Source organism: Oryctolagus cuniculus, chromosome 15 (genome assembly GCF_964237555.1).
Source record: "Oryctolagus cuniculus chromosome 15, mOryCun1.1, whole genome shotgun sequence".
In the NCBI taxonomy this organism is placed as follows: Eukaryota; Metazoa; Chordata; class Mammalia; order Lagomorpha; family Leporidae; genus Oryctolagus; species Oryctolagus cuniculus.
The window spans coordinates 86,055,168-86,077,226 of record NC_091446.1 but is presented as its reverse complement, the minus strand read 5'-3'; the positions used below and the strand labels follow the sequence as shown (position 1 = coordinate 86,077,226).

Below are 22,059 nucleotides of genomic sequence, written 5' to 3'. Positions count from 1 at the left end.
TGGATGCAGGCAACCCTAGTAGTATATCAACTGCCTCGCTGCACTTCCAAAAATGAATATTTTAAAGATGTATAAGGTTATGCTGGAAAAAATACTTTGAAGTCCATGATATTTTAAATATATATTTCTTGAACTTTCTGAAGGTTCTTTATCTTTAAACAATTAAAGATCTTGTACTAAAATAGATAGTTTCAGTCTCTAATCTGTACATTTTACCTGAACTTTTTAACATGCTGTCGTATATCAAATCCAGAAGATCAAATTCTCCCCCAGATAAAAATCCTTTCGCTATTCTGCAGTCTTGGACAGTGGCTTCACTAGCTCTCCAGGCATTGTCTGTGGAATGAATTCTTAGAACCACACAAAAAAGTCCAAGAGTCTTCTCTCCAGGAGCACTGCTGTCACAGCTCATTTCTACCCTGCTGTCTACAGATTTACTCCCACCCCAGGTACACTGTGCTTGAGTCTGAGGTTTAAGTGTCAACTCCTCAGAAATCCCTCATATTAATTTCTAGCACTGTATGACCTCTCCTTCCTCTTCCATGTGTTCATTGGAACCAGTCCACATCCCCAGTATCTCAGCACATGTTTATTTGGTTGCTTCTTTGCTGGCTGTTAACTTCCTTTATACCTAAAAATTAGCTCTAAAACCATGAGAAAATTTTCTTTTGTTACTGGTTTGAGTGTAACACAGTTAATCTTAAAATAATGCTGTGAGTTTTACAACACCTGCTTTCATTTTTCTAAAAATTTATTTGAAAGGCAGAGCAATGGAAGAGATTAAGAAGACACACAGAGATTTTCATTCTGCTATTTCCCTTTCAAAATGGCCAAGATGGCTGCGATTGGGTCAGGCCAAGCCAGGAGTCCAGAATTCCATCCAAGTTGCTCTCATGGGACCCAGGGGACCAAAGTACTTGTGCTATTTTCTACTGTTTTCCCAGGCACATTAATAGGGAACTGGAGCAAAAGTGGCTTAGCCAAGGGTCAACATGACACTACTGTATGGGATAGTGGAATCTCAAGCAGTGAGTTAACATATTTTACTACAATTTCAGTCCTTATACCTGCTTTTAACATTACTTACATATATTGGAACATTTTAGGAAAATGGAACATTAAAATAAATAGGACTATGTGATAAAGCTGGTATCAACTTTATTTAGGGAAGAGTATGAGTGACATAGGTCACAGCGATACAATACCAGTGTCTTTTATTCAGTTTTAGGAAATTTTCCAAAGTGATCTAGTCAGGATTTATTTTATGAGAGTTAATTTGCATTTATTGATACACTTGAACATCTGTTAGTGTGGCCCAATATGTTTGGATTATGTAAGTGGGGTCAAATTTCTCACAGATGGGAGAGTCCTTTTTTTTGAATATCATAGCTTACAAACATCTTCAGAGACAGAGTAGTATCTCAGAAATGAGGTTACTAAAAAGAAGACTACTGATTAATTTTTTTGACAGGCAGAGTTAGACAGTGAGAGAGAGAGACAGAGAGAAAGGTCTTCCTTCCACTGGTTCACCCCCCAAATGGCCACTACGGCTGGTGCGCTGCACTGATCTGAAGCCAGGAGCCAGGTGCTTCCTCCTGGTCTCCCATGTGGGTGCAGGGCCCAAGGACCTGGGCCATCCTCCACTGCCCTCCCAGGCCACAGCAGAGAGCTGGACTGGAAGAAGAGCAACTGGGACAGAACTGGAGCCCCAACCGGGACTAGAACCTGGAGTACTGGCGCCACAGGTGGAGGATTAGCCTAATGAGCTGTGGCGCCGGCCTACTGATTAATTTTTAAGGATGTTTCTGGGAACAAATAAGGACAATATAATGAACAAAGTTTTGCATAAAGCTGTGGATGGATGAGAAGAGAAAACTCCTGTGTTTCGAGTACACAAATCAAATTCACCTGGTGGATAAGAGCAAGCACTCTGCCTGGACACACCTCAGGCAGGTCCCAAGAGATGTCTCTCTGGAATGCTTTGTAGGTTTTGAGGGGAATAATTTAAAATGAATGATAACAAGTACATAGGAGGTCACATTTTCACTTCCTCTCAGGCTCCAGTGATTTCCAGTTGGTTTGACCTACTCCTCACTCATAACTACGAAATTCTGATATTCTGTATAATCTGTTTCACTGTATGTTTGCCCTTTTTTAAATCTCTTTCTTTCCCTAAATAGCTATTTAACTTTAAAAAACACTACATCTGGCCAGCGCCGCAGCTCAAAGGCTAATCCTCCACCTAGCGGCGCCAGCACACCGGGTTCTAGTCCCAGTCGGGGCGCCGGATTCTGTCCCGGTTGCCCCTCTTCCAGGCCAGCTCTCTGCTATGGCCTGGGAGTGCAGTGGAGGATGGCCCAAGTGCTTGGGCCCTGCACCCCATGGGAGGCCAGGAGAAGCACCTGGCTCCTGCCTTTGGATCAGTGCAGTGCGCTGGCTGTAGTGGCCATTGGAGGGTGAACCAACGGCAAAGGAAGACCTTTCTCTCTGTCTCTCTCTCGCGCTGTCCACTCTGCCTGTCAAAAAAAAAAAAAAAAAAAACTACATCTGAATCTGGTTTATACTCATTCAACCCTCCAGTGTTGGATACTTTTTTAAATTATTATGATTTTAAAAAAATTTAAATAGTTTTATTTATTTTAGAAGTAGAGTTATAGACAGAGAGAAGAGACAGAAAGGTCTTCTATTCACTGGCTCACTCCCCAAGTGACAGGAATGGCTGGAGCTGGGCAGATCCAAAGCCAGGAGCCAGGAGCTCACCACATGGGTGCAGGGGCCCAATCACTGGGGCCTACTTCTACTGCTTTCTCAGGACATAGCAGAGAGCTGGATGGGAAGAGGAGCACCTGGGACATGAACTGGTGCCCATATGGATGCTGGCACTGCAGGTAGAGGCTTAACCTACTATGCCACAGCACCAGCCCCCAGTGCTGGAATCTTTTATTATAAAATTAGTGTTGCTTGAAAGAGTGTGTAAAGATGTAATAAATAAATCATCTAGGGCCAGTGCCAAGGTTCACTAGGCTAATCCTCTGCCTGTGGCACCAGTACCCTGGGTTCTAGTCCTGGATGGGGTGCCAGATTCTGTCCCGGTTGCTCCTCTACCAGTCCAGCTCTCTGCTGTGGCCTGGGAAGGCAGTTTAGGATGGCCCAAGTGCTTGGGCCTTGCACCCATATAGGAGACCAGGAGGAAGCACCTGGTTCCTGGCTTTGGATCAGCACAGCGTGCCAGCCATAGAGACCATTTGGGGGGTGAACCAGCAGAAGGAAGACTGTCTCTGTCTCTGTCTCTCTCTCATTGTCTAACTCTGCCTGTCAAAAATAAATAAATAAATAATCTAGGAACATTCCAGAAAATGAGTACTTTTCTGCTACTTATAGAAACATCCAAGACAAGCCATATATATGCCCCTCAGTCATTAGCGCAGCATTCATAGACCCAAGTTGTCTCAAATCCACAGAAGTATCTCAACAGGCCAATCCTGAGTCAAAGAAAGCTCTTTAGTTTGGATGCAGCAGCAATGGCATTGGTCTGAACAAGGTTCATGCTCCTCTATTGGTTACCTACCCACAACACTGGAGGTTGAGAATTCACTATTTAATGGTTCTTGCTGTCCCTTGTTAGATATTAGAATTATAGGAAGTTTGTGTTCAGATATAAAATGTCATGATTTTGGGAGTAAAAGGTGGAGCACAATCAGTATCTCATGTCTTGATGATAGGAGATGCAGAAAACAAGAAACAAAGCACAGTGTCTATGAATTTCCTTTATGCATACAGTGAGCAATTATAAATTCAAGTTAAAATGCCATTTACAAAACCCTTCCAAAATATGTTATAAACCTAGAACATGCATAAAAATAAAATGTAGAAAGTTGTAAAACAATATGAAAATAAATATAATCTAAATAAATGGATTGATGTTGAGTTTATGACTTGCATGCTGAATATTAACTGTCCAATCTTTCAAGTTTATCAATAGGGAAATTCCAAATAAATTCTTCTTAATCTACTTAATCCCTACAAATGGTTCATAAATGTATAATAAAGTGGTTTATAAATAAATTACATATAAACCCTATACAAGACTGGATAATAAAGTCATAGTCACAGTTTACTTTTTTCACTTATTGTAAAGCTACAGGAGGACTGGAATGGTGCAGTGGATCAAGATACTACTTACAGTGGTGGCTTTCCATATTTGATGACTGGTTCAAGTTCAGATTATTGTTTCTGATCTAGTTTTCTGTTACTATACCTAATAACAGAGTGGATAATGACTCAAGTGCTTGATTCACCTGTCAGCGATATGGAAGAACCAGATAAAATTCTTGGCTCCTGACTTCTACCTGGCCCAGTCCTGACTGTTGTAGCCACTTGAGGAGTGTGCCAGATGATAAAAGATCTCTTTCTCACTCTGTTTCTTCTTCTCTTTCTGATGCTCTTCCTTTCAAATAGGTAAATCTTTACATTTTGTTACAGAAATTCAGAGTGATCTTGAGCAACTAGATTCATCAATCAGTAGAATAAATATGGTACCCACAAATAGATACAAAAGAAGTTAACTTACCTTTTTTGAAGAAGCACAGATGCAATGCATAAAAATAATCTTCAACAAGTAATGATATCATAATTGGAAGAATATGTGGGAAAAAGAAAGAAACAACAGTTCTTTACCAGATTACTCATTTTGAAACATGAATTGTTTTTTGTGTGAACATGTATGGACTTGAGAAAGTTTGACAGTTTTACTCAGTTTTTATACTAATAGTCTTCAGTCATTAAAACAACAACATAATTTAAACACAATTTATTCAATGTATCTCCAGAAAAATTCCATAAATTATACACAGGATCCCATTTTTCACTCTAAGATTCAGTATTTTCTACAATCTCTCCTGCCCCTAGAGCAGATCAGTCCAAATACTCACACCTAGAAGAACACACACACACACACACACAAACACACACACACACAACCCTCATGTCTGATTTCATATGAAATTCAGTCTCAAAATACTAAAATAGTGTTAAGGATTCTGTACATTTTTTGTAAACACAATATAAATGGAATTTTTAAAATTTCTGTTTAACACTTGAAAAAATGATAAAACATATCTGAAATGCAACTAATAACCTCCACTCTCAACCATGCTTGCCATATATATATATATATATATATATACTATAAAACCCATATTAAGGATATCACATCTTTATAGCTATCTAGGATGCTCAAGCCCACCACAATCAAAGACCAATTTTCTTTCCAAAATGTTTATTTGTTCTCATCTGCTTGAAACAGCAGAATAGAGAAAAGAGAGAAAAAGAGATCTTTATCCACTGTTTCACTTTGCAAATACTTGTAGCAGCCAGGGCTAGGCCAGACCAAACAAGGAACCTAGAGCTTCATTGAGGTCTTCTGTATAGGTGTCAGGGGCCCAAGAACTTGAGCCCTTATCTGCTGCCTCTAAGGATGCATTAGTAGGAAATAGATCAAAAGTAGAGTCACTAGACTAGAATTGGTTCTCCAGAATGTGTTCCAGGCATCCAAAGTGATGGCATAACTTGCTGTGCCACAATGCCTACACCCAAGGTCCATTTTCAAGCAACTTGAACATTTTGCCAAAATATATACTTTATGCCATTAGACAGCTTATGAAAATCTTTCCCCTATATATCTCTATATAGACTCCTGAATCAAGTGTTTAATTTCAATAGTACACTAAAACATGCACATTTTCAAAATTTACATATCCAATGTCATGTAAACAACTGATTCTCTAAACATACGTTGTTGCTTACTCAGACCCAACAATAGTCCTAATCCTTCCCAATATCTTCTTTACACCCTAATGGCAATAAACGTGCATTCATAGTCCTGCCTCATGACCTACTCACTACACATGCCCTAACTGCAAGCACCTATGACACAAGTACTTGTGAATTACTCTATCCCTGAATACCAGTGTACATTGAGCCTAACTTACATTCATGTGTTTTTTTTTTTTAATTTTATTTTTGGAGAATTTTACTTAAGGAATACAAACCATTCGTTTGATATATACAAACATAGGAACATAGCGATTCTTCCCACACTACCCTACCTCACTCTTGTATCCCATACTTCTTCCTTTTTCCTCTCCTATTACCATTTTTTCCACAAATATATATTTTCAGTTAAAGTCATACTCATAAGATTAACCCTCTACTAAGTGAAGAGTTCAACAAGTAGTATGGGCTGGCACCGCAGCTCACTAGGCTCTGCCTGTGGCGCTGGCATCCTGGGTTCTAGTCCTGGTTGGGGCGCCGGATTCTGTCCTGGTTGCTCCTCTTCCAGTCCAGCTCTCTGCTGTGGCCCGGAAAGGCAGTGGAGGATGGCCCAAGTGCTTGGGCCCAGCACCCGCATGGGAGACCAGGAGGAAACACCTGGCTCCTGGCTTCAGATTGGCGCAGCATGCTGGCTGTAACAGTCATTTGGGGGGTGAACCAGCGGAAGGAAGACCTTTCTCTCTGTCTCTCTCTCTCACTAACTCTGCCTGTCAAAAATTAAAAAAACCAAGTAGTATGAAGAAAAATAAACACTCTTCCACAACAGTCAAGATAAGAGCTGTTCAAAATCATCAATCTCAAAGTGTCAATTGCACTCCTATAGATTACATTTTAGGTACTCTATCAGTTACCTAATAGATCGAAGAGAATATATTGTATTTGTGGTTTTGGGATTGGCTTATTTCATGAAGTATAATAGTTTCCAGTTGCATCCATTTTGTTGCAAATGATAGGATCTCATTTTTTATCACTGTGTAGTAGTGCAGGGAGTATATATACCATAATTTCATCATCCAGTCTTCAGTTGATGGTCATTGAGGTTGCTTCCATAACTTAGCTATTGTGAATCAAGCTACAATAAATATGGGGATACAGATCACTCTTTCATATGTTGATTTTATTTCCATTGGGTGAATTCCCAGGAGTGGGATTACTGGGTCATATGGTAGGTCTATCTTCATATTTCTGAGGTATCTTCCTACTGTCTTTCACAGTGGCTGTGTCAGTCTACATTCTCACAAACAATAGATTAGGGTACCTTTTTCACCAGATCCTCACCAGCATTGGCTGTTTGTTGATTTCTGTATGAGAGCCATTCTAATTGGAGTGAGGTGAAACCTCATTGTGGTTTTGATTTGAATTTCCCTGATGCTAGTGATCCTGAGCATTTTTTCTTGTGTCTGCTAGCCATTTGAATTCTCTCTCTTGAAAAGCACCTGTTCAAGTCCTTTGCACATTTCTTAACCAGATTGTTTTGTTGTTGTTGAGTTTCTCAAGCTCTCTTTAGATTCCAGGTATTAATCCTCTATCAGCTGCATAGTTTGCAAATATTTTCACCCATTCTGTTGGCTGCCTCTCTACTTTGATGAGTGTTTCTTTTGCAGTGCACAAGCTTCTCAGTTTGATGCAATCCCATGTGTCGATTCTGGCATTGATTGCCCATGCTACCTGGATCTTTTCCAAGAAGCCTTTATGCCAAAGTCTTGTTGGGTATCCCCAATGTTTTCTAGTAATTTTATGATATTGGATTGTAGATTTAGATTTTTAATCCATTTTGAGTGGAATTTTGTATAAGGTGTAAGGTAGGGGTCTTGCTTCGTACTTCTGCATGAAGAGATCCAGTTTTCCCAGCACCATTTGGTGAAGAGACTCTCCTTATTTAATGGGTTTATTTCAGCTACTTTGTCAAGCATAAATTGGTTGTAGATGTGTGCAGTAATTACTTATGATTCTTTTTATTCTGTGGTACATTTTCTTTTTCATTTCTGATTTTAAGGATTTGGGTCTTCCTTTTTGGTTAGTTGGGCCAATGGTATGTCCATTTTGTTTATTTATTCAAAAAAACAGCTCTTCGTTTGACTGATCTTTTTATTTTATTGGTTTCAGTTTTGGTTTTGTTCTCTACTTTTAATTATTTCTTTCCTCCCACTAAATTTGGATTTGGTTTGTTGCATTTCATGCCTTTCCAATTTCTTGATGTAGGCACCAATTCCTATGACCTTCCCTATTAACACTGCTTTTACTGTATCTCATAAATTTTGATATGATGTATTGTTGTTTTCATTTGTTTCCAGAAATTTTTTGATGTCTCTTGATTTCTTCAATGACCCATTATTTATTCAGGAACATGTTGTTCAGTCTCATGTGTTTGCATATGTTCTAGAGATTCTTGAGTTGCTAACTTCCAGCTTCAATCTGTTTTTCCTGTCTCTTTTAAGAGTTTTTGTGTTAAAGTCTATTTTGTCTGATATTAAGAAGGCAACATCAACTCTTTTTTTGCTCTCCATTAGCATGGAATCTCATATCTTTTTTTCCTCCTTTCACTTTTGGTCTTCATATATCTTTGTTGATGAGGTTTATTTCTTGTAGACAGCAAATAGATGGGTGTTGTTTTTTTAATCCATTCAGCCTGTCTGTATCTTTTATTGGAGATTTGAGACCATTTACATTCAAGATTACTTTTGATAAGTAGTGACTTAAACCTGCCATTTTCCATAAATATTCCTGTCTGCCTTCGCATTCTTTCATAGTGACTACAATGTTTCTGTGTTTTTGTGTGTAGCAAATTCTTTAAGCATCTTTTGTAATGCTGGATGAGTGGTGACAAATTCTTTCAATTTCTGTTTGTTATGGAATATCTTTATTTCAACTTCATTCATAAATGAGAGCTTTTTCCAGTACAATATTCTGGGTTGGCAGTTTTACTCTTTTTAATGTGAACTATGTTTCTCCATTCTCCCCCACCCTGCTGGATTTCTGAGAAGTGAGTTCTGAATCTAATTGGAGATCCTCTGAAAGTAATCTGGTGTTTCTCTCATGTACATTTTAGAATATTTTCTTTATGTTTTACTGTGGGAAGTTTGACTATGATGTGTCATGGTGAGGATCTTTCTATTCATGTCTATTAGTAGTTCTATGTGCTGCCTGTGCTCAGGCATCTTTTTCTTTCTCCAAATTTGAGGAATTTTTTTGTAACTTTTTCACTAAATAGACCTTCTAATCCATTCTATCTCCACACATTCAGGAACCCTTAAGACTTGTATGTTGGGTAATTTGATAGCATCCCATAAATCCCCAACACTCTTTTTAATTTTTCTAATTTCTTCTTCTTTTCTTGTTCTGATTGAAAAATTTCCAAAGATTTGTTTTCTAGATCAGATATTCTGCCTTCTATCTCACTGAAACTGTTGTTAAGGTTTTTGACTGCATTTTTTGTTTGATTTATTGAATTCTTCATTTCTACATTTCATTTTTATTTGTTTTTAAAAATCTCAATTTCATGGGAAAATTTTTCATTTATGTCATGTATGGATTCTTTATTTCTTGGGTTTGCTTCTTATTGCTTCTGAGTAGTTTTGTGATTAATCTTTTGAATTCCATTTCAGTCATTTCCTCAATCTCTTCATCTTCACAGTCTAATATTGAAGTGTTGTTGTGTTCCTTTGGACATTTCATGTTGTCTGCCTTAATGTTTCTTGATCTGTGTTTATTTTAAGGAATTTGAAGAGATACTTGTTCATTTTTTTCCTCTGATGAAATTCATCTTTGAATTATGCCTCTGTGGCTTAGTGGAATGTCTGCTCTTTTAGTGAATACCCAGAGGCACGTGCTGCAGTGTGGCCAGGGAGCTCTGTTCAATGCTCCAGAGCAGAAGTAGAATCCAAGGTAACACCCAAGATGGGTTGTTAGGTTTCTCTATCTTTTTTTTCTAATCAGAGCGAATGGTTTGATCAACTCTGTTGGTGTAGTCTCAACAGGAGTTATCACCTCACTCAAGTTACAATAACTATTGTCCAAAAATAAATAACAAATGGTGCCAGAGTTGTGATGTAGTTTGTTTCTTTTAAAATTGTTTGTCAACCTAAATGGAAGCATTCCAGGAAAAAATGGACTGTAAATGTTTCTATTCAGAATAAACTGAGGCCAGTGTTGTGGCCCAGTGTGTTGTCACTATCTGCAAAACCTGCATCCCACATGGGCACCAGCTGTAGTCTCAGCTGCTCCACTTCTGTTTTTTAAAATATTTATTTCATTATTTGAAAGGCAGAGTTACAGACAAGCAGAGAGAGAGAGAGAGAGAGAGAGAGAGAGAGAGAGAGAGATCACCCCCTCCACTTCTGATCTAGCTTCTTACTAATGTACCTGTGAAAGCTGCAGAGGATACCCCAAGTGCTTGGCTCCATGCACCCATATGGGAGACCAAGATGAAGGTCCTGGCTCCTGATTTCATCTTGGCCCAGCCCTGACTACTGCCTCCTTTTGAGGAGTGGACAAGTAGATGAAATATTCTCTCTTTCACTTTCTCCCACTCCCTCTGCCTCTCCCTCTCCCTCTCCTTTTCCCTCTCCCTCCCCTTCTCTCTTTCCATTTCCATTTATCTCTATAACTCTGTTTTTAAATAAATAAATCTTTAACAAACCACTTAACATATTATCAGGAAAATGAGAGACAAAGTATCAATCTTTCCATATTATTGTTTGTATTAAATAAATCACAATAAAATTTTTGGTATCTAAAAAATGGGTAAATGATGTTATTCATCCATTCTTTTATCAAAATTTGCTAAGTAACTATGGGCTTTGCACTGCTATGATGTGAGTAGTTAATATTATTAACATATAAACACATCCACCTTTTAGCCATTCTTTGGCATTATCAAGTAGCAAGCTAAAAAAGTTAACATACCAAGGACATTCTGATGTTGAAATTCATATGGAAACAAAGGAGACCCTGAAAAGCTAAAGCAATCTTATACAACAAAAACAAAGCTGGAGGCATCACAACACCAGATTTCAAGACATACATAAGGGCAGTTATAATCATAACAGCCTGGTATTGGTACAAAAAGGGATGGATAGACCAATGGAACTTAATAGAAATGCCAGAAATCAATCCAAATATCTACAACCAATGTATTTTTGATCAAGGAAATAAAACCAATCCCTGGAGCAAGGACAGTCTCTTCAACTAATTGTGCTGAGAAAACTGGATGTCCACACGCAGAACTATGAAGCAAGACCCATACCTGACACAAAGATCCATTCAAAATGGATTAGAGACCTAAATCAATAACCTGACACCATCAAATTATTAGAGAACACTGGGTAAACCTTGCAGGATACTGGCAGTGGCAAAGACTTCTTGGAAATAACCCAGAGACACAGGCAATCAAAGCCAAAATGCTCAAATAGGATTACATCAAATTGAGATGCTTCTATACTACAAAAGAAACACTCAGGAAACTGAATAGGCAACTGACAGAATGGGATAAATTATTTGCAAACCATTCAACTGATCAAAGATTAATAACCAGAATATATAAAAAGATCAATAAACTCAACAGCAGCAAAACAACCCAGTTACGAAATGGGCAAAGGACGTAAACAGGCGTTTTTTGAAAGATGAAATTCAGACGGCCAATAGACACATGAAAAAATGTTCAGGTTCCCTAGCTGTCAGGGAAATGTAACCACAATGAGGTTTCACCTCACCCCTGTTAGAGTGGCCCTCATACAGAAATCAACAAACAACACATGCAGGAGAGGATGTTGGGAAAATGGCACCCTAACCCACTATTGGTGGGAATATAAACTGGTAAAGCCACTATAGAAAACAGTATGGAGATACCTCAAAAATATGAATATAGACCTACCATATGACCCATCTGTTCCACTGCTGGGAATTTATCCAAGGGAAATGAAATCAGTAAACAAAAAAGATATCTGCACCTCCATGTTTATTGCAGCTCAATTCCCAACTACTAACACATGGGCACTAACAGTTTCCAACATCCTACTGCAGAAGATTATTCCATGCTTGGGGTTCCTGGCTCTCTCCAGTCAGACAATGGCCCCAAATTTACATCCAAGGTAACTCAGCTGCTTACCAAGGTTCTTAATATCCCCTGGCATTTCCATATCCCTTACCACCTTCAATGCTCAGGAAAAGTAGAAAAGACAAATCATACACTAAAAAAATATTCTTACTGTGCTATTCCTTGAGCTCCACTGGACTGGACTAAACTACTCCCATTGGCCCTACTCTGTATGAGAACCCTTATAAAAAAACCCTCTCAATATTTCACTTTTGAAGTGAAATATTGGTTCTTGGTTCTTCTGACTATAAACTCTCAATCTTCACTCTTGCAGCCCCATTTACTTTTGCCTCTCCTCAGATATCTCTGAACTGAGTTATGAAAATATATGGACACTTACTTCCCAGTTCCAGGTCCAGCCACCTAAGGAAGTGTCCTCCTATTACAGTGGGAGACAAAATCTTCCTGTCCTCTTCACACCCCTCCTTGCCCTTCACAGCCACTAAACTACAGGCTAAATTCACTGGACCTTACCAAGTTATTCTCACTACTCCTACAGAAACAAAGTTATGAGGAATCCCCCATTGGGTACACTTCACCCACCCTAAGTGTTCCCCTTCCCCTCATTATACAGTTACTCCCACAGGGCCACTCACAGTCAAGTTTACCCAGACTCAAATTCCATTACCAATGGTGCCTGAAAACTCAGATCCATCTGTACTTAATGAACCCACCTCTGAGAAATGGTGACCACCTGGCCACCCACCATCTCCAACACTGGATAAGTACTGGTGCCCTTTTATACCACTACCAACTATTTCTACAACCTCTGTGGGAGGAGTATCAAATACTCCTTGCCCATCTATCCCTCCAGACTCCTTTCAAGTATTGAAGACCCATATCTCCAGGGAACCTTCTCAGACTTCACTCCCACTGAGACTTTTCCATCTATTCTCTTATTGTCTCGCTCCCTCTTCCATACATTACAATGAATTTCCCAATAATCTCATCCCTTCTTCTATTTTTGTGACTGCCCTACATCTACACTGGCCCCAGGAACACTTTATGTGCGACAATTTCAGATTTACACCACTTTCACTCCTGCTAAACTACTTCATATGACTTTCTGCTCTATCACAGGCTGTTAAGGCCCTATCACTCTGACTTTGCTCAGGCCTGCTCACATAATTGTATTGACTGGGCTAGATTTTGTTGATCTCATTTTAGAGCAAATTTATATTACCTCTGCCTAACTAAGGACAACACAGGATCATGTAATGATGCTTACTGGAAAGGGTGCTATTCATGGTCCTGTAAGTACTACTATACTGACCATGGATATGGCCTCCAGGAAAACAATTCTATAAAGCCCTGCCCCAAGAAAAATTCACTCTAACTTGGAGGTCATGGGTAGACACAGACCACCACGCCCAACCCCTTTTCGCCTTCATTATAATTGATTCCTACTTTCAGGCCTGGCAAGATTGAGTCGAGGGGTCTGTCAATTGTATACAGGATCTAACCTGCGAGATCTCCATGGAACTATGAAAATTATCAGAGCCTACACTCAGTTCCTGAAAGCTCTCATGGATGTGATGGTCGATATAGTAAAGGAGTCCTCTAAACACCTGTCTCAGCTAATTAACTCTACCAAGCCTCTTTTAATGTAGCTACAACTCATCAATCTGTTTCTCACTCTACTTTATCAACTATCTAATTCTACTTTACCCTTAGCTCTTTACCAACAACATGCTTTATATGCATCACTCTTTGGGAACCTCCAACTGAGCTACCCTACTCACTAATGTTCCTGCCTCTGCAAACTCCTGTACCCATAATCCTCAGAAAATCATTAGTCATATTCCTCTACATTCTGGAGAAAAAGATGCAAAATGTTGGATTACTACCATAACAGAACAACCTAATGGGCTTTTGCACTAACATTCCCTGTGTTATTAATATACCTGTTACTTCCACAGCTTCCTTCTTTAGCCCACTTGGAATTTCATTTCTCTGTAACCATACCCTATACACTTGTATCAACAGTTCTACACCCAGTCCATGTGTATTGGTGATCCTTGCTCCTAACATTATATTACTACTCAGAGTTCCTTTTACAGACTAATGCATCTACCTGCAAGAGACAAGTGATCGTTCTCCCAGTTTTGGTTGGAATCAGATTGCAGCTTCCCTCTCCTTGGTGGTGGCCTTGTAAATTGCTCTAGGCACAATTAACCAGTTCCAAGAACAACTGCAACAACTATGAGAGGAGGTCACCAGGTCCACTGAAACTTCAGCAGATGCTATTTGGGGCCTCCAAAATTATATCTCCTCACTGGCAGATGTAGTGTTACAAAATAGATGAGTTCTGGACCTTATAACAGCTGAAACAGGAGGAACTTGTATTTTTCTGAGAGAATATTATTATGTTAATCAATCAGGCCAGGTAGAACAAAATGTTAAAAAGCTCCAAAAAATTGCCACATATATTAAAGAGTCTGCTAGCGTCCAGAGAGTCTCTCCTCTCTCCCTCCCTATGGAGTCATTTCACCACTTGGTTAATGCCATTCCTAGGACCATTGGCTGCTATTCTTACTCTGGATTTTATATTACCTTGTCTGTTTATGTGTTTACAGGAGGTGATAAAGGAATGAACCAAAGCCTTCACCAATGAGGCAGTCAACCAAATGCTACTACACAGCTACTACTACTTGGCTCCCCACCCAGGAAATCATGATTTGAGATGTTACCCCACCAGTGGAGAGTGACTCATCACCCCAAGTCAGTAGAAAGTAGCTCTAGAAGACAGATCATTGTCCCTCCTGGGCTTTGGGAGCCGATGTAATCCCACACAACACTTGCTTTATAAAAAATAAAAGGAGGGAATGTTAGTGAAATGGCACTATCTTATCTAAAGCTCCATTTCAAGCCCCAGATGCTATCTAGGGCTCTGGCTAAGTTGCCACCTTATACACTAGGTTCAGCATCTCCAGGACCCAACCTGGCTTATTAGGAGTCAGGTGACCTAATGCCCAACCATAAGTGGCAACCCAACCTCCACTCTAACAGGATTCACTGTTCCCATTCCCTCATCCTTGTGAGTCTATAACAAGGCCTGTTTTCCATCCCAGGCTCTCTTTTTCACTCTCTCCCTACAGCCTGTGGGGTTTCCCCCTGTCAACAAACCCTTTCCTTTAATTCAGGCATTTGATGTGTTTTGTGGTAGCCTTTCAGATAGATATAATGTGAAGCAGAGAAGGAATTGAAAAATCCACAATGATATAAGTGCAATTTACTAATAGATAATGCTATAAGATAAAAGAAAGTATTAATTAAAATTCACTATAGTAATAGATTCATTTGCTCAAATTGTATCTTTCCTGTGTATCACATAAACACAATTACTAATTTAGAGCAACAAGCTAAAATTTGCAAGGCCTTTAAAAAAAGCATCCTTCACTGGGGCCCACGCCATGGCTCACTTGGTTAATCCTCTGCCTGCAGCGCCGGCATCCCATATGGGCATCGGGTTCTAGTTCCGGTTGCTCCTCTTCCAGTCCAGCTCTCTGCTGTGGCCCGGGAAGGCAGTGGAGGATGGCCCAAGTGCTTGGGCACCTGCACCCACATGGGAGGCCAGGAGGAAGCACCTGGCTCCTGGCTTCGGATTGGTGCAGCGCCGGCCATTGTGGCCATTTGGGGGGTGAACCAATGGAAAAAGGAAGACCTTTCTCTCTGTCTCTCTCTCTCTGTCTAACTCTATCTGTCAAATAAAAAAAGAATCCTTCACTACTCTAAGGTGTGATTATTACTTTGTTTCTCATATTTCAGTGTTTATTTTTAGGAACTGTGAATGGTGGGTATCATACATACTCTTACATGACTACAGATTTTGTTATCATTTTTTCTACTTATCAGTTTTAATGTTTCCTAATTTCCATCTTCTAAATTACTATATTGACTTTACCTGTATGTAGTATTTCTATTTTAGATATTTCCATGTTAGTTTGTATTTGTGTGCACAAGTGTATGCATATGTGTGTGTGTTCATGTATGTGCCTATATCAGAGAGGGTGTTGAAAATATTGTGAGGAGGGGCTGGCGCCGTGGCTCACTTTGTTGATCCTCTGCCTGCAGCACTGGCATCCCACATGGGCACTGGGTTCTGGTCCAGGTTGTTCCTCTTCCAGTCCAGCTCTCTGCTGTGGCCCAGGAAGGCAGTGGAGGATGGCCCAAGTGCTTGGGCCCCTGCTCCCATGTGGGAGACCAGGAGGAAGCACCTGGCTCCTGGCTTCGAATTGGCATGGCTTTGGATCAGTGTGGCTCTGGCCATGGCAGCCATTTGGGGAATAAACCAACAGAAGGAAGACATTTTTCTCTGTCTCTCTCTCTTTCTCTCTCTCACTGTCTAACTCTGTCAAATAAAAATAATTTAAAAATTAAAAAATTAGAAAATACTTTGAGGAGTCCTATCCTTATTTAAAACAGTAAGTCCTCATCAGAGTTGGCTGTCTGTTAGGCAGAGCACTGAACCTCTTCCCATCATTTGTGGATTCAACTATTTTTCTCTGAAATGTATCTCTTGAACCTCTAACCTACGATGCAACTATTTGCAAATAGGAACTTTAGGTAATTAAACTGAAATTATAACATAGGGTTGAGAAACTACTCCAAACTGACTTTTTATAAGTATTTATACTCCTATAAGGAAACACACCAGGGGTACGCATGGACAGAGAAAATACTATGTGAGGATGCAGCAGGATGGTGGCTGACTGAAAGTCAAAGAGAGACACCTCAGAAGAAATCAAGGCTACAAACACCTTGATCTTGGACTTTCAATATACAGAACTATGAGAAATTTCTGTTTTTTGAAAGTCTCATCTGAGATAATATTATGGTGACTCTAGCAAAGAAATACACTCACTTCTTCCTGCTTTACCTGCAACCATCTAGAAGCTCCAAACACTGGATTATAAGAAAAATATAGGAATTAAATCTGTGGAAACAGTTGCTTTAATACTAAAACAGAAAAGGGGAGAAAAAAACCCTGAAATATACTAGAACTGTTGTTGTGGAACAGCAGGTTAAGCCAACACCTGCAAAGTTGGTGTCTTATACCAGAGTACCAATCTGAGGCCCAGAAGGTCTAGTTCCAAGCTGCTTTCTGGATAATTTGCCTGAGAAATCAACAAAAGATGGCCCAACTCATGGGAGACATAAATGGAATTTCAGGCTTTTGTCTTTGGCATGGCCAAGCCCTGGCCATTGTCACCATTTGAAGAGTGAACTTGAAGATGAAAAAAACTGTCTCTCTTGTTCTGCCTTTCATATAAATAAAATAAATCTTTTAAAAAACTGAGAGAAGAAACTCTACCAAAATTACAGGGACACAGTGGAGGGTGTGGGCACCCATGGCTCGGGAATCCAGCAGCTGAGAGCCTACACACCGTAGCTGGAAAGTAAGGTGAGACCAGACCTCAGCAGCCCAAGCCATGATGAAAAAGTGGTAGGAAGAGACTAGAGGGAATCTGGCTTGGAGCCCCATGAGGGAAGTGTACCAGCCAAGCTAAAGGAGAAAAAAACAAAGGATGGGATGGACACATTTCTCTCTACCCAGTCACTTTACAATGGTGTCCTGTTACAAGCCAATAGAGCAGGCACCATTTTGTAAATATGTAACAGCTGTGCCAGCTTGGGTCTGTGCCTGGCAACAAGCTGAGTGGAGACTCTTGACTATGGTGGGGAGAACTAATGGGGGCTAGAAGTTTGTGACTGTGTGAAGCTTCTGTACTGGGACTGAGAAAAAAAACTGAGGGTGTGTGGGAGGACTCACGGTGTGGCTGAGACTTTGAGCAGTCTCATTGGGAGACACCACAAGCTTGGGGGGTCCTGGTTATTGGGTGAGAGATGTTGCTGGTGGATCTGAACTTATACTGAGGACTGCACAGAACCTTCGTGTGGTTCTTGTGGCAGAGTGGACAAATATTATATCCACTGGGGCTAGCGCTCAGGCTCTGGTCTCCATTGAGGAGAGGAGCCCAGCTAAGCATATAAATTGCCCTTCTGATAAAAACAAAAAGAAGATTTACCACACCAAACCTGGGTGTGTCACCTTAGGCATGCCCTTAACACTGGAGATCTGAACCCAGCTCTCTAGCCACACTCACTACAAGCCTCTAGAGATTCATTGAAAGCAGACATTCCACTTATCTATAGAGTCAGATTGATGAAAGCCAACACATCACAAAGAAAAAAAGAAACCAATGAGTATCTCCACAAATGCCGAACAACAAATGCAGAAATCCAAGAATCAAGAATAAGGAAGACAACATCATGCCCCCCAAACAACATGAAACTTTAATACTAGATCATGAAGATAATGAGGTAGAAGAAATGCAAGAAATGGAATTAAAAAATTGATCATAAGATCACATAGAAGTAATCAAATGCAAATGCATGAACTACTGAAATCCATGCAGGACATGAAAGAAAATTTTTCCCATGAAATTGAGATCTTAAAGAGAAATCACAATGAAATGAAGAATTAAATTGAAAAAATAAAAAATGCAGTGGAGAGCCTTACAAACAGAATCAGTGAAGCAGAAAGAAGAATATCAGACTTAGAAGACAAAGCAAAGGAAAGTATACAGTCTAACAAAAGACAAGAAGAGGGAATTAGAAAACTAAAAAGTCTTAAGAAAAAAAACCTGCCATCTCACTTTATTATACCCTGCAAAGCTCTCATTTGTGAAGGAAGATGAAATAAAGACCTTCCATAACAAACAGAAATTGAAAGAATTTGTCACCATCCATCCAGCCCTACAAAAGATGTTGAAGTATGTGTTGCATACAGAAACACAGAAACATGGTCATAGTTACAAAAGAAGGTAAAGTAAGAAAATCTCTCAGTAAAAGACCACAGGAAGTTCAAAGTATAAATTAGGAATATTTTTGGAAAAATGGCAGGGTAAAGTCATTATTTATAAATAGTCACCTTGAATGTAAATGACCTCATCTCCCTAGTTAAAATACACAGACTGGCTGAATGGGTTAAAGAACAAAACCCATCTATTTGCTGCCTAAAAGAAACACATCTCACCAACAAAGACTCATGCAGACTGAAAGTGAAAGGATGGAAAAAGATATTCCATGGCAACAGAAATCAAAAAAGAGCTGGTGTATCCATCTTAATATCAGACAAATGGACTTTAACACAAATACTATTTAAAGAGACAAATAAGGACACTATATAATGATTAAAGGAACAATTCAACAGGAAGATGTAACTATTATAAACGTATATGTACCTAATTATGGGGCAACTGGCTATTTAAAAAAAATGTTAAGGGACTTAAAGGGAGACTTAGACTCCAACACAATAGTATTAGGGGACTTCAGTATTCCACTTTTAGCGATGGACATATCAACAAGACAGAATATTAACAAGGAAACAGCAGATTTAATTGACACTATAGTCCAAGTGGACCTAACAGATATCTACAGAAATTTTCAATATATGGTTGCAGAATACACGTTCTTCTCATCAGTGCATGAAACTTTCTCTAGGATTGACCACATTTTACAAAAGAGGAATTCCAAATGGCCAATAGACACATGAAAAAACGCTCAGGATCACTAGCTGTCAGGGAAATGCAAATCAAAATCACAATGAGGTTTCACCTCACCCCATTTAGAATGGTTTACATACAGAAATCAACAAACAACAGATGCTGGTGATGATGTGTGTAAAAAGGCACACTCCACTGTTGCTGGGAATGAAAACTGGTAAAGCCATATGGAAGATATGTTGGAGATACCTCAGAAATCTGAATATAGTATTACCAAATGACCCAGCCATCCCACTCCTCAGAATTTACCCAAGGGAAATTAAACCAGTAAATAAAAGAGCTATCTGCACCTCCATGTTTATTGCAGCTCAGTTCACAATAGTTAAGACATGGAATCAACCTAATTGCCTGTCAACAGAAAACTGGATAAAGAAATCATGGGATATGCACTCTATGAAATACTACATAGAGATAAAAAATGAAATCCAGTCATTTGTAACAAAATGGATAAATCTGTAAAACATCATAGTGAAATAAGCTAGTGTTAAAGGGACAAATATCATATGTTCTCTCTGATTTGTGACAACTAACTGAGCACCTAAAAAGAAACCTGTAGAAGTGAAATTGACACTATTAGAAGCAATGACTTGATCAGCTCTTGTACTGACTTTTGAGGTACAGTTTATTATTTTATTCTTTTTACTATTTTCTTTTTCTAATTAATACAATAGGCTGAACTCTTTACTTAACACCAAGTTATTCTTAGATGTTTAAATCCAATTGAAAATTGATTCCTATAAAAAATAAGAGTGGGATTAAGAGAGGAGATGATTTACAATTTGACATACGTTCCCACAGACTTACCTCTAAGCGTTAAGCTAAACACTGGCCATAGGACTCCAAATCCCATTAAGTTGGATGATACCAATGTCATCTTACTAGTTAAAGTGATAATTTTAATTGTGTAACTGATCATAAAGACAGGAATAAGCATCAAAGGGAACACATAAATAAGACCAAGTGTCTGCTAATAACAATAGATAGAATTAAAAAGGAGAGAATGATCCAACATGGGAAGTAGGCCACACAGCAGACTCATGAATGACAAACATCCTAAACAACACTATGGCCTCAGAATCAGCTCTTAAGGCATTCAGATCTGGTTATAAAGCCCATGAGAACATTTCAGAATGGAAAGCCAAGACACTATGGCAAAAATTTACCTAAATGAAAGATCTCTGTGAGTGAGATCCCAGTGGAAATAAGGGGCTATAAAAGAAGGATGTACATTTCTCTGAAGGGAGGAGAGAACTTCCACTTTGCTTATGGCCATGTCTAAATACTGACAGAGTTTGTGGATTCAAAGGCTTCCATAGCATTGGCTCCTCATGACAAGAGCCTCGGGTGATCACTGACATCATAAATAAGATTGTCAATTATTAAATCAATTGACAGGAGTCATTGTGCACTTGTTTCCAAGTATTACCTCTGTCTTTAATGAGTTGTACTATGAGAATTAATGGTAAAACTTGTCTTCAAACAGTATTTTATGCATTGTGTTTGGAGGTGCAAATTTTTGAAATCTTTACTTACTATAGAGCTGGTTTTCTGTATATAAAGATAATTAAAAATGAATATTTTAAGAATGGAATGGGAAAGGGAGTAGAAAGTGGGATAGAAGTGGGGGTGGGAGGGCAGGTAAGGAGGGGGTAGAACCAGTATATTCTAAAAGCAATACCTATGAAATTTATATTTATTAAATAAAAGCTTTCTAAAGATAACTGAAAAATGCCCATAAAAACCTAGATACAGGAAGCTGAAAATACAAAAATGAATAAATCATATGTGTGTATATATCTATATATCTTTTTTTGAAAAGTCCATATATTGATCCATTTATAAATCTACATTTTTTAAATGATGAAAGGCTAAATGTACACTGACTTCTGTGTTGACTGCAGCATAAAATGCAAACTACCTTTCACAGCTTCTAAAATGCACCTATTTACAGAGCTCCATAGCTATAATAAATGGTGCAGCTCAAGTCACAATCCTACCAAGGGGTCTTGCTAATTTTAAATAGTAAATAACAATCTTAGTAAAGTTACTAAAAATAAAAGAAAGAAAATTATTTAGTCACTTTAACTAAAATATTGTACCAATTTTCTGTTGTCAAGTGTTCCCAATTATTCCAGAAAGTTCTAACAGTTTGAACAATAAACTAAATAAAATTAAGTTTTTGGAAGTGACAAACTGGGTAACTAAAATGAGACTTCACTGACCCCAAAATAAAATAATTTAGGTGGGTGCCATGGGGCCAGCACCATGGCACAGTAGGTTAATCCTTTGCCTGCAGTGCTGGCATCCCATAGGGGTGCCGGTTCTAGTCCTGGCCATCCCTCTTCCAATGCAGCTCTCCGCTATGGCCTGCGAAAGCAGTAGAAGATGGCCCAAGTCTTTGGGCCCCTGCATCCACATGGGAGATCGGGAAGAAGCCCTTGGCTCCTAGCTTCAGATCAGAGTAGCTCCAGTCATCGTGGCCTTCTGGGGAGTGAACCAATGGAAGGAAGACCTTTCTCTCTCTCTCTCCCTCTCACTGCCTGTAACTATACCTCTCAAATAAAT

General features: G+C 39.1%; 1 long non-coding RNA gene across 1 annotated transcript in view; it reads right to left on the bottom strand.

The window, feature by feature from the left end:
• The window catches only part of LOC138845433 (uncharacterized), a 53,550-nt gene extending 43,022 nt beyond the window's left edge, over positions 1–10,528 (bottom strand). Inside the window, exon 1 of the long non-coding RNA XR_011382685.1 lies at positions 4,571–10,528. This is a non-coding gene — a long non-coding RNA (uncharacterized lncRNA). The remainder of the gene's footprint in view (positions 1–4,570) is intronic.
• Positions 10,529–22,059: the final 11,531 nt, after the last annotated feature.